Source organism: Chrysochloris asiatica, unplaced genomic scaffold (assembly GCF_000296735.1).
Source record: "Chrysochloris asiatica unplaced genomic scaffold, ChrAsi1.0 scaffold00036, whole genome shotgun sequence".
NCBI lineage: Eukaryota > Metazoa > Chordata > Mammalia > Afrosoricida > Chrysochloridae > Chrysochloris > Chrysochloris asiatica.
Genome location: NW_006408554.1, coordinates 14,835,770 through 14,844,806, shown reverse-complemented (window position 1 = coordinate 14,844,806; position 9,037 = coordinate 14,835,770). Strand labels below are relative to the sequence as shown.

General features: G+C 36.8%; 1 pseudogene; it reads left to right on the top strand.

The window, feature by feature from the left end:
- Positions 1-2,910: 2,910 nt before the first annotated feature.
- Positions 2,911-9,037, top strand: part of LOC102836156 — a 32,688-nt pseudogene continuing 26,561 nt past the window's right edge.

Genomic DNA, 9,037 nt, shown 5'->3' with positions numbered 1-9,037 from the left:
TGGTCCTTTGCAGTATTTCTCCTTTTGCGACTAATTTCACTCAGCATAATGTCCTCAAGGCTTATCCAGGATGGAGGTGCACAAACAGTGGGGGGGCGGGGTGGTGGCAATGAACAGATACCAAAAAGAAAAAAAGAAGAAGAAGAAAAAATCAGAACAAAGCAACACCAACAAAGTGTATTGTCTACCTTTGCTCTGAAGTTCCCGCAGCGTTGTTCCATGGTGGTTCTGCTCCCTCTCTTGGTCTTGCTGTTTGGTCTCGCCCATGTTGTCGAATCCAGCTGCCGAGCCCAGCAGATTTAAATATATGTGATTTTTTACTTCAGCTACAAGTTCCACTAGCTACAAGCCTTCAAACTTTTAAAATATTCTTACCTTTGTGTTTCAGAGTTCGGGATCTCTGCCCTAAATCCTCTTCACCTGGTATTCTGTGGTATTGCTGATGGTTAACTTCACCTGGTATTCTGTGGTATTGCTGATGGCTAAATTCACTGCACCTCTACCCCTACCCGCCATCAAGTCCTGCCTCTGATTTTCTTTCTGGTTGTTATATCCTCCTTCAAAGATTGTGCTTTAAAGTGTCCTACTATTATTGTAGCAAAAAGTGTTTGTAGTGCTGTGGGTTAATGTGCTGGACTGCAAAGTCTGTTTGACCCACAAGGTCAATGGCTTAAGCTCACCAGCTGATCCTCAGACACCCTGTACCGGGCTGTTATGGGTCAGAATTGACTCGATGGCACTTAACAGCAACAACTATTATTGTAGGATTCCTGCTGTGGCACTGTGGGTTAATGGGCTGAACTGCAAATTTGTTTGAACCTCAAGGTTAGTGGTTCAAGTTCACCAACCGCTACTCAGAAACCATATACAGGGTTGCTATGGGTTGGAACCAACTCTAAGGCACTTAACAACAACTATTATTGTAGTGTTGTCTATTTCTTTCTTCATTTCTGTAGGTTTGATTTCTATATTTTGAAGTTCTTTCATGGGATGCACAGGTATTTATTATGACTATGCCTCTTGTTGAATTGACCATTTAGTCATTACATAATATCCTTCTTTGCCTTTTATGCTGGTTTTTGTCTTAAAGTCTATTTTATAATCAATTAATATTGCATCTATTGATCTTTTTTGATTAACATTAGTTTGGTATTTTTTTCTATTCATTTATTTTCAGTCTGTTTTCGCCTTTGTGTCTCAGGTGCATCTCTTGTAGATAGCATATCTATGGATCCTTTTTCTTATTTGTTCTGATTGATGCATTTGTCCTGACTGGTGCATTTAATACACTTATATTCAGCATGATTTTGATAAGAATGGATTTATTGCTGCCATTTTGCTGTGTGTTTTTTTGTGGTAGTAGTATTTTCTTTGTTTTCTTTGCTGAGTTGAATTTTTGTGTGTGTTTTCTTGTCATTTTCTTCATTGCTGTTGGTGTAGTGTATACTAAATCTTTATGATTTTCCTCTTTTTGATTTTGAGGATGAGTTCTATTAATTTTGTTTGCAGTAATCCTGTAATGTATTCCTGTTTTCCCAAGTTTAGAACATCGTGTTCTATATTGAAGTCCACATGACTTCTTCTCCATTTGGAAGCTCTGTAACTACACTATTTATTCCCTCTTTTTGCTTTTGAATTGTCTTCATTTACAAATTGAGGTCTCTGATTCCCTCTTTTCAGCCTTATGGACTTGTTTTACTTTGTATATTTCTGGGTTGGCTTCAGGATGGTATCACATATGTTAATCTCAGGTGGTTGTCTGCTATTTTTGGTTCTATGTTTGTAGAGCTCCCTTTCATATTTCTTATACGCTTGGGCTGGTTTTCATAAATTCCTTTAATTCTGTTTATCTGGCTATATTTGAATTTTGCCACATACTTGAAGGATAATTTTTCTGGGCATATAATTCTTGGCTTATTTTTTTTCTCCCTTCTCTTTTTTCAGAGGTTCATATATGTTGTCATCCCATTGCTTTTCTTGTCTGCATGTTTTCTGCCAAGAAACTAGAGCTTAATCTTATTGGTTCTGCTTTGTAAGTAAGTTTTCATTTTTCTTACACTGCTTTCAGGATTCTTTTCTTATCTTTGGCTTTGGGAAATCTGATTATGGCATGTCTTGATGATTTTCTCTTGGGCTCTATTCTGTTTGGGGTTCATTCAGCTTCTTAGATGCATATCTTCTTGTCTTTCTGATGTTAGGGGAAATTTTCTTTCAACAAGTCTTTGGCAATTTTGTTTGTGTTTCTTTTTCTTCAATTTCAATAACCCATAAGTTATTCCTCTTTATGATGTGCCATATAATTCTTAAGCTTTCTTATATTTTTTCCCCATCCTTTTTTTCTTATTTTTCCTCAAGTAGATTAGTATGGAGATATTTGTCTTCAATCTCACTAATTCTTTCTTACAACAATTCAGTTCCACTTCTTTGGTCTTTCAATACATTGTCTATTTATGAAATGCTATTATTAATTTATATTTCTATTTACTGTTTTTGTATGATTTCTAATTTTTCATTTATTTTGACAGTTTGTTCTTATGAAGTTTTCTTGAATTTTTTTAAGGTTTGTCTGTGATTTCATTTGTAAGTTTCTTGATCTTTTTCTCAATCCACTAAAAGTGCTGAAATATAGTTATTTTGAATTCCTTATCAGATCGTTACAGTTTCATATCTTCAACAGAAAGGTTTTCTGGCTCTGCATTTTGGTCACCTATTTGAACCATTCTGTATTGTTTCTTCTTGTGAATTACAGTTGTCTATTGTCTCTGAGATAGTGTGATGTACTTACATTGTATTTAATTAGTGATTCTATGTTGGTGTGTTCTTAAGTACTCACCCCCTGTTTCCTGGTGGTGTGGTAAAGAACATGAGTGTGTGCACAGTTCTCTGTTTGCTCTTTGGGAACCACGGTTGATGGTGGATTTGGCTGGTGTTAGCTGCTATTGTGGGTCAGGTGTTACAGGAACAGATAGTGGCCTTCACCCAGTGGATGGGCTGCTGGAGGTATGGGTGTGGCTAAGCTGTGTGGACATGGTTGCTGAATTCTACTGGATGAGACAAGGGAAAAAAAGAGAAAACAAAAAGACCCAGCAAAGAAAGAAACTGACACACACACAGAGAAAAAAGATTAAAAACAAGCAGGATTTTTGGGGCCTAGAGGGCAGTTGAGGGCAGGCTCCTGGTTATGGAAGGAGCTCTACCCATCCAGTTCTGTGAGCTCTGCTGGTCTAGTAAGGCAGAGTTCACATGAATCGGAACTCAGGAGTAGTATGCATCAAGTGCTCAATGTATGAGGGCACAACTCCAACCTTAGGAGGAGCAGAGACTGTCCAGGAAAGGGAGGTGTCATTGGCCACTGTGTGGGTGAGGGTGAAGGCTGTCTATGTTTCTGGTCACTAGAAGAGAGTAAGGATCAAGGGGAGGTTAGTACCTTTCTGCATACCAACCATTGATACTCAAGTTTATGTCATTTTAGTCAAATGTAATGGACTATCAGTTTGCTATCCCAGTGGAGGAGTCCTGGTGATGCACTGTCGGATAAGCATTGGACTGCTAACCACAAGGTCGGCAGTTCAAAGTCACCAGCACTCCTCAAAACCTCCACAAAAGGTCACTATGAGTAGGAATCAACTTGCTAGCACTTAACAATAGCACCAATCCCTATCAAATGCTGCTTTCAAAAACTCAAAACGGCCACACTGTGTCAGGCCAGCTGACAATTCACCCCTTCCTTCTGGCTCCTCATTCAATTCTTTTGCTCAAGTTCATCTCCTAGTCAGTTTTCAATCACTTCTCTATCCTTTCCTGTGAAGCTCAGGATTCCAGGATTATAATCTGTATCTGTTTCATTTGGTCTCTCATGTCTTTGTTGTAGAGGATCTGGTTAGCATACTTGCCTAGTTTGCCATCTGGCCAGAAGTCCTGCACATTTGTTTTCATTTGAAATGTGGGAGGTGTGGCAATAAATTATAAGGCATTTGTGGACAGACTTAAGTCAACACAGACTCAAGTAGACCACATAGACACAACCCTAGCATGTAATTTGTTTCTAGCTTTCTTGATTTATTGAAAACCCAAGCTTTTGTATTATTAGTCTATCAGTTTCTAGATCATTCAGATATAACTGTATTCTGGTTTAACAATAGTAACTTGGGAGATGGTTTAGCAGTAATCATGATTTTAATAATTTATAACTAAAATAGCATCACTTTTAGTTTATTCTACCACTTAATCTTAACTAAAATTATTGAGAGTTCGGTGGTGATAGCATTCATTTTCCTCATGGCTCTTTTTGGTGCCTGGATCAGGCTTTCTCTTGGACCAACAGACTCTAACACCTCTTCTGGAATTGGTTCCAACTGATGATGAGCTACATCTGGCCTGTGAAATGAAAATAGCAAAACCTTTGATTGAGTCCAAGTTAAGTGGATCTACATCATCTGCTCAGTCAACTTTTGCCAAGATGAATGGTGCTATGTCAGTGTTCCATAATTTCAGAGGTGGATTCCCCCCTTTTAAAAACAAAGTGTTTTCCTTTACATAAGCAATGAAAGAAAGAAAAAAATCCACTGTGTGTGAAAATGCATTTTGGCTTCTTTATATATTTGGAAACAAAAGCTTTAAATATTCCTACTTGAGTCTTTTATGCTTTCATTGGATTCTTGCCATTCTGGTCTGTATCAAGTTGTACGAGAGGGCACTGTAGCAGCAGAAGTTCTGGAAAAGTCATCTTTGTATATATGTGTGTGTGTGTATATATATCTTAGTTCCTAGTATCAGAAAAGGCTAATTAGAAAACAGAATGTGATTGAAAAGGAGTCAGTAACTTCCCGAGACTATGAATGTTTTTAGTTGTTTAACTCTCTGCTCAGATTAGAACACATTTACTCTAGAAGAAACACAAAGGGTAGAAATAAGTAGGAGAAAAGTGGGAATCTTAAAGTTCATTTCACATATTTTCCCAGTTTTGCACTCAGAAGTGTGATAAGCATCTAGAGGAAAGCTATTTGAAAATAGGTGCGTTCAACACTTGGGAATTCAGTCACTTTGTGACACTCAATGCTATGGTGGAACCTGAAGCTAAAATTGTACAGCCTGAGGTCAGGACTGGATTAAGACCCTAAACATTGATTATCTAGGGTGTCTTCTCTGTTTACTCACACATTCAAATGGGATATTGTTATTGCTGTTAAGTGCTATTGAGTTGTTTCTGACCCATAGAGACCCTGTATAGGGTTTCCAAGGAGCAGCTGGTGAGCTTGAACTACTGACTTTGAGGTTCAAACCGACTTTGCAGTCCAGTGCATTAACCCACAGCACCACCAGAACTCCAAATGGGGTATATGAATGATATATATTGAAAGCCCAATATATATATAAAAGGGTAAATTAAAAAAGAATTGCAACATATAATAGAAACTTTATTAAACAAATATATCAAACTGAGAGACTATCATTTTGTTTTGTTTTTGGCATATCCTCTGTCTAGGTCCGCACACTTCTGAAGGTAGTGTTTCTAGCTCTATAACTAATTCCTGAAGAAATCTGCACTCTGATTTACCTAAAGTCACAGTGGCAGTTTTAGAATTCTCAAGGGACTCAAATCATGTTCTTTTCAATGTTATTTGAGCTTTGGTAACAAAAAGAGTCCTAAAGGGTAAGATCAGGGTTACAGGATACGTGGGGCAAGGTTTCTCAGCAAAATTATCGGAGGACAAACCTTGCTACCTTTAAAGGAAAGGCAGGCACATTGTTGTGATGGAAAAAAGTCCTTGGTGTAAATTTCCTTTTTTTCTCATCAATGTATGTAGTTTTCCATTTTTTTTAGAACTTCTTCCTGATAATCCTCTGTGATCATCGTAAATCCTTTGAAAATATATGCCAAGATAACACCCTTTCGAATCTCAAAAAGCCATCACCATAGCTTTCTGACCTGACCTGCCAAGAATTAAACTGCCTTTTCAGATCCCATTGAAAACCACTGCTTTGATTGGTACTTTGTTTTTAAGTCACCCTAGTGAGACTATTACATTAGACAAAAATGCTGCACAAGACCTCCTTAAAGTGTTGAAGAGCGAAGATGCCAGTTTGATGACTAAGATGTGCCTGACCCAAGTCATGGGATTTTCAATAACCTCATATGCATGTGAAAGTTGGACAATGAATAAAGTTGGAGACTAATATTAAAAGTACTATGGACTGCCAAAAGAACCAACAAATCTGTGCTGGATGAAATACAACCAGAATACGCTTACAAGCCAGGATGGCCAGACTTCGTCTCTCATACTTCAGAAATATTATTAGGAGGGACCAGTCCCTGGAGAAGGACATCATGCTTGGTAAAGTGGAGAGTTGGATGAGAAGAGGAAGACCCCAACAAGATGAATTGGTACAGTGGTAACAGCAGTGGGCTCAAGTGTAGCAATGATTATGAGGTTTGAGCAGGACCAGACAGTGTTTTGTTCTGTTGTGCATAAAGTCACTATGAGTTTGTACCAAATGGACATTGTACCAAACAACAGTATAACTAATACAAGTGTATTACTGGGAAATCCTGTCTGTAGTCAACCACTGATTGCAGAGACAGACTTAAACATGTTTTATTTGGAATAAACATGTACATGTACGAAATGAAACACTAGTAGAAATATTTTTTACTTACCCTCATATGTGTGTGTGTGTGTTTGTTATCTAGGGTATAACTGTTTTTTAATGAGACTATATAATATGAAGTCTTGGTGTGGCATTGTGGGTTAATGCGCTGGACTGCAAAGTTGCTTTGAACCACAAGGTTGGCAGTTCAAGTTCACCAGCTGCTCCTCAGAAACCCTATGGTCACTGTGGGTTGGAACCGACTTGACAACACTTAACAACAACAAAATAATATTAGTAATTAAGTGCAAAAGGGGTATGCCGCTTTTGCAGGATGAAATGAGTCATATTATAAAACTATTTGTTGATGTATGTAAATAAGAATTTTACTATATGCCACATTTTCTATGAAACTAATATTCTACATATTATACAACAAAGAAAACGAATCAGTGAACTTAGTTGTTACTAATAATCAGTGTAAAATTTTGTTGATCCCCAAACAAAATGATTTTCACCACTTTACTTGAAACCACTCATATTTCAATTTTGATGCTTGCTTCATAAAAATAATACAATTATAAATAAACAAATGAAAAGATGTCATAAATGAAAACTGAATGATCAGAAAACAAACAATATAAAAAATTGGTATATTTTATTTTGTATAAATTAGAAACACATCTTTCTATTGTTCTCTTTTAAAAATTTCATTGATTTCATGAAAATTAAGCCAATGCACAATATGTACATCCACAATAATAACCACCATTCATATGTCAGGTAGTCATACTGTGGTGGCTGTGTGTTACTCTGATGCTGGCAGCTATGTCACTGATGTTTTAGATACTAACAGGGTTACCCATGGTGCAAAAGTTTCAGTGGAGCGTCCAGACTAAGACAGGCTGGGAAAAAGGAGAGGTGAACCACTTCTGAATGGTTACTCACTGAAACCCTTGTGAATAGCAACAGAACATTGTTGGATATAGTGCTGGAAAATGAGACCTCAGGTTGGAAGGCACTAAAGATATGACGGGGGACGAGATGCCTCCTTAAAATAAGGTTGGATTTAATGATGTGGATGGAGCAAGCTTTGTGGAGTTTCATTTGCTGATGAGGCACAACTCAAAATATGAATAAATTATTTAAAATGTCCATTAATAATCCAAACATAAAATATATGAAATATGGATTTAGGAAAATTTCAAGCCACCAAAAATAAAATGGAACACATCAAAATTGATATCTTAGGCATTAGTGAGCTGAAATGGACTGGTACTAGTCATTTTAAATCCAACAATCCTATTGTTGACTATGCTTGGATGGCAACCTAAAAAGAATAATTTGCATTAATTGTCAAAGAGAACATTTCAAGATTTACCTTGAAGTACAATCTGTCTGTGATAGGATAATATTCCTATGCCTACAAGGAAGACCAGTTAATACTACTATTATTCAAATTTATACACCAACGACTAATGCCAGTGATGATGAAATCAAATAATGCTACCAACTTCTTCAGTCTGAAATTGATCAAAACAAGCAATCAAGGTGTATTGATAATTGTTTGTGATTGGAATTGAAAGTTGAAAATACAGAAGAAGGATAGGTCATTGGAAAATATGGTCTTGGTTACAGGAAAAGGTTTTGAAGATTGCGTGATAGAATTTTGCAAGACCAATGAATTATTGCAAATACCTTTTTCAATGACATAAACAGCTACTATATAAGTGTAAATCACTAGGTGTAATACACAAGTATCAAAATAACTACATCTATGGAGAAGCTCACTATTACCAAAACACGACCAGGAGTCTACTGTGGAACAGCTCATCAGTTGCTCATATGTAAGTTCTGATTGATGCTGAAGAAAATTAAAACAAGTTTATGAGAGCCAAAATATGAGCTCGAGTATATCTCACCTAAATTTAGAGACCATTTCAAGTACAGATTTTATGCATTAGCACCAATGACTGAAAATCAGAACAGCTGTGGGAAAACATAAAAAATATACAGGAAGAAAGCAAAATATTATTAGAAAGAAAGGAAAGAAATAAAGGATCAAAGTGGTTTTCAGAAAAGACTCAGAAACTTACTATTGGGCATAGAGAAGCTTAAGTGAGTGGAAGAAATGAGGAAGTAAAAGAACTGAACAGAAAATGTCAAAGGGCAGCCCAAAGAAGTCAAACTCATGTGTTATAATGAAAGGTGCTAAGACTTGGAGTTGAAAACCAAAAGACAAAAAGAAGTTTAGCATTTCTCAAGCTGAAAGAAAACTGAAGAAATATTTCAAACCTTGGTTTGCAATATTGAAAGTTCTTATGGGAAAAATAGAGTGATGCGGGAAGCATCAAAAGAAAATGGAAGGATTACAGAGTAACTGCACCCAAAATAATTGGTTGGCATTTAACCATTCCAAGAGGTAGCATATGGCCAAGAACCAATAGCA